We start from the raw sequence: 5,152 nt of genomic DNA, 5'->3' as shown, positions 1-5,152 counted from the left end.
TCTGGCAGACCAAAGTTCATGCCATAGGTGGGAGCACCACACAGTCCAGTCCTGAGAGGACTATGTCATGAGAGGACTATGTCATAAGAGGACTATGCACCAGACCAGGGAGAAAGCTCATTGGCAACAGCCCCAGAATTGCCCTGGATTCCAAATAGCAAATGAGTTCTTTGAGAGAAACACTGACAATTTCAGAGAAAGGAACCTTCAATATGATGTCACTGAGGTAGTAATAGGTGGATGCATCTGGAAGGAGCCATACATCTAGGTCCCTCTGGACTAAACTATGACTGATAGCAAGGTAGTTGGCACATCATTGCAATTGGACAGTGAAGATATACTGTTGGCCAGGTATATGGTCCCAGGTGAAAACAAATTGGATCTGGTGGTACTTGGCTACAAGGAGACTTAAAAAAGGATTTGCTAAGTCCAGTCAGTCAATAAGTATTTATTAATACTTACATTGTGCTAAGGACTGGGGTTACAGCAGCAAAAATAAAGTAGTCTCTGCCCTTAAGGAGCTTATATTCTAATGAGGTAGACAACCTGTATTTTCATACAAGTATATCATAATATATGCTGTTAACACCAATGGAATGAAAATAAGGTGATTACATGAGGAGGTGAGGGGGTGGGAGAACTGGGAACATGGGGAAATCAAGAAAGTGTTCACATAGAAGATGGTATTTGAGCCGAGTCTTGAAGGAAACCAAAGTTTCCAAGAGGTGATAGTGAGGAAGGAATACGTTCTAGACATGGGAGACAGCCAGTATAAAGCACAGAGATGAGAAATGGAGTGATGGGTGTGTAATGTATTGAGTAGGTCGACCTGACTAGATTGTAGAGAGTGACTAGGGTAGTAATACGAAAGAAAAATAGAAAACTAGGAAGGGACCAGGCTGTGAAAAGTTTCTATCAGATAGTAGTTTATAATTGATCCTTGAGGCAATAGGGAGTCATTGGAAATTTATTGAGTAGGAGAGTGACATGATCAGACCTGTACTTTGGGAAAATTACTTTGGCAGCTGTGTGAAACATGAGTTGGAGTGAGGAAAGGCTTCAGGCAGGGAGACCAAATAGGAGGTTATTACTACAGCACTCACCACAGGTCAGTCCCACATCTTCAATTAACAAAACAATATCTGGGGTAAGAAGAGATTTAGTAATTAAATTTCTGGCAGACAATCATCATATACTACAAGCCATCTGTTTTAAAGACTAAACAAATAATCTGGTTAAATTGTGAAATAGCTGGGAAAATAACACTCAACTGGACTAGTTTTGCAAAGGCAACACCCAGGAAGGGAGGGGCAATTTCTATTTGGCATGTTTGGCTACAATGGGGTAAACAATGACATAGGATGTTAGAAGACCAACTGCTTAGGATATCCAGACAAATGATCCGCTTGAGTTAAAGAGAGAAAACCACAATGCTGAGGGTAGTAGGCAAGGGGATTAAGGATGAACTGGACAAAAGATTTCTGATTTGGATATCATTTGCCTCTATGGTCCCTTATTGCCCCATTAACTTAGAAGAGTTAATGGTGGTGAGAGTGATCTCAGACCCAAATGACTCTGAATAGCCTAGGTAGAGCCAGTGGCCTAATGGACCATAACAAATATGATAGACCATGGATCCCAGTCAGAGAAGAAGGTAATGGTAAAGACACAGATAGGTAGAACCTGTTCCCTCCCAAGGCCTTAAAGGAATTAAGTGCGGGGGAATAGGAACTTAAATTTGCTCATATTGGCAAGTGTGGCCAGGATGTATGGTATTTGGTGCCCTGGATCTATTTGAGAGTGTTAACCTGCACACAAAACTTAGTCTCTCTAGTGAGGTTAGGGAAAAGGCCCCTGAAACAGCTCCAATATGGTTTTAAGTGCTCATCAGAAAGGAAGGAGGACTATAGTCCTATTGACTCTATAAACTCTCCAAATCCCATGATCAAGAAACCAATGCAGGTCACTGGAGAAGGAGAAATCTGAGGGCAAATGGACCAGAAGTTCCCTTCAAGGCCAGTTTTTGACTCACATTGTATGGGGAAAGGCTCATTACTCCCATAGTATTGCTACCTTGGAAAGCCCTAAAAGTCTTGAGATTTTAGGTGCTGGCATCTATGGACAGCAACTTGGGTTGCACAAGAGCAGATAGTTAATATTTCCTTAAGGGAAGCTGGGTCACTCTGAAAAATAGAGGACTTGAAAGCGAGGGAAAGAGCAGTTTTCTCAGAGGAACAAAGATCTAGGTAACTGGCAAAATATGACCCTTTGATTGAATCCAAACTTCACAGAACAAATCTCCTTAGTAAGAGGATTTATTCTGTAAACTTGGACTCAGTTAAAAGACCTTACCCAAGGCCACATGTGGCCTAGAGGCCTTAGGGTCCCCAACCCTGATCCAGGGTAACATAATGTATAAAAGAACCAGGTCCTTTTCCCTAAAGCAAACTGGGTCCTCAGAAATATTTGCTATAGTCTTATATGTAGATGCCAGGCAGCAATCTATCAATTGTAAAGTCTCTATGACCCTCCAGAGTTGCACAGGGGCATAATCCAAATTAAAAATGTTAAGTGATGTCTCCAGAAAGGTCATCCATGTCAGATATTCTTTTAAAAATTTTGCATCAACTTTCATTAGGGATATTGGCCTATAATTTTCTCTATTTTGGCTCTTCCTGGTTTAGTTATCAGTACCATATTTGAGTCGTAAAAGGAATTTGGTAGGACTCCATCTTTGCCTATTTTTCCAAATAGTTTCTACAGTGTTGGGATTAATAGTTCCTTAAATGTTTGGTAGAATTTGTTTGTGAATCCATCTGGTCCTGGGGATTTTTTCTTAGGCAGTTTATGGATGACTTGTTCAAATTGTTTTTCTAAGACTGGATTATTTAAGCATTTTATTTCTTCTTCTGTTAATCTGGGCAATTTACGTTTTTGTAGATATTTATCCATTTAACTTAGATTGTCAAATTTATTGGCATATAATTGGGCAAAGTAGCTCCTAACAATTGTCTTAATTTCCTCTTCATTGGTGGTGAGTTCACCCCTTTCCTTTTTGATACTAGTAATTTTGTTTTCTTCCTTCCTTTTTAAAATTAAATTAACCAATGGTTTATCTATTTTATTGGACTTCTTATAAAACCAGCTTCTAGTTAGTTATTAGTTCTAGTTTGGTATTAAAATGAGTATTTGTAATTTGTTCTTTCTTCTGGTTTTTTAGTTGCATGTCCAATTCATTTATCTGCTTTTTCTCTATTTTACTGGTGTAAGCAATTAGAGATAAAAATTTTCCCCATTTACCACTTTTGCTGCATCCCACAATTTTGATAACTTGTCTCATTATTGTCATTTTTGTTAATGAAATTATTAATTGTTTCTATGATTTGTTCTTTGGCCCACTTACTTTTTTAGCATTAGATTATTTAATTTCTAATTTATTTTTAATCTCTCTTGCCTCTGTCCATTATTGAATGTAATTTTCCTTGTATCATGATCTGAAAAGGATGCATTTACTATTTCTGCTTTTTTGCATTTGGTTCCAAGGTTTTTATATCCTAATACATAGTCAGCTTTTCTGTAGGTGTCATGTACTGCTGAGAAAAAGATATATTCTTTTCTATTCCCATTCAATTTTTTCTAACTATCTATCATATTTAACTTTTCCAGAATTTTATTCATTTCCTTGACTTCTTTCTTGTTTTTATTTTGGTTAGATTTATCTAGTTCTGAGAGGGGAAAGTTAAGGTCCCCTACTTGTATAGTTTTACTATCTGTTTCCCCCTATAACTCATTCAGCTTCTTCAAAAATTTATGTGCTATACCTTTCGATGCATATACATTTAGTATTGACTTCATTGGTCTATGGTACTTTTCAGCAAGATGTTTCTTTCTTTATCTCTTTTACTTGGATCTATTTTTGCTTTTGCTTTGTTTGAGATTATGATTGCTATCCCCACTTTTTTTTGCTTCAGCTGAAGCATAATAAATTCTGCTTCAGCCCTTTACTTTTACCCTGAGTGTATCTCTCTGCTTCAAATGTGTTTCTCATAAACAACATATTGTAGGATTCTGTTTTTTAATCCACTCTGCTATCTACTTCCATTTTATGGGTGAGTTCATCCCATTCATATTTATTGTTGTAACTACAAACTGTGTATTTCCCTCCATGCTATTTTTGCCTTGTTTATCCCCCCCCCTCACCCCTGACCCTTTTCCTCCTTGCAAGTGTTTAACTTTTGATCCCCACTTTCCTCAATCTTCCCTCCTTTTTATCAGTTCCTCCTCCCCCTTCTATTATCCCCATGCCTTTTTACTTATAGGGTAAGATATCTTACCCTATAACTGTATCCAATTGAGTGCGTATGTTATTCCACCTTTGAGCCAATTTGGATGAGAGTAAAGTTTAAGCTTTTCCCACCACCTTCACATCTTTCCCTTCATTATAACATCTCTTTCATGCCTCTTTTATGTGGGATAATTTATCCTATTCAATCTCCCCTCTCTTTCTTCTTTCAGTGCAATTTTCTTTCTCATCCCTTTATTTTGTTTTTTGTGGTATCATTACATCAGTATCACCTTATATCCACATTCTCTGTCTATTTATACTCCTTTTAATTCTTCTTATAGTAATAAAGTTCTTGAGAGTTACAAATATTATCTTACCACATAGAAATATAAACAGTTTAACCTTATTGAATTACTTATATTTTCTCTTGTTTCTTTTTTATCTTTTTATGTTTCCCTTGAATCTTGTATTTGGATATCAAATTTTTTATTCATCTCTGGTCTTTTAATTAGGAATGCTTAAAAGTCTTCTATTTTCTTAAATATCCATTTTTTCCCCTGAAAGATTATATTCAATTTTGTTGTGAAGATGGTTCTTGGTTGCAATCCTAACTCCTTTGCCTTCTGGTGTATCATATTCCAAAGCCTCTGGTTCTTTAATATGGAAGTTGTTGCCAAATCCTGTGTAATCCTGACTAAAACTCCACAATATCTGAATTGTTTCTTTTTGGCTACTTGTAGTACTTTCTTCTTGATCTGTGAGCTCTAGAATTTGTCTGTGATGTTCCCAGGAATTTTCATTTTGGAATCTGCTTCAGGCAGTGTTCAGGGGATTCTTTCAATTTCAATATTGCCCTCTGGTTCTAAT

The sequence above is a fragment of the Notamacropus eugenii genome, chromosome 5, assembly GCF_028372415.1.
Source record: "Notamacropus eugenii isolate mMacEug1 chromosome 5, mMacEug1.pri_v2, whole genome shotgun sequence".
Taxonomy (NCBI): Eukaryota; Metazoa; Chordata; class Mammalia; order Diprotodontia; family Macropodidae; genus Notamacropus; species Notamacropus eugenii.
Note: the sequence above shows the minus strand (reverse complement) of the source record.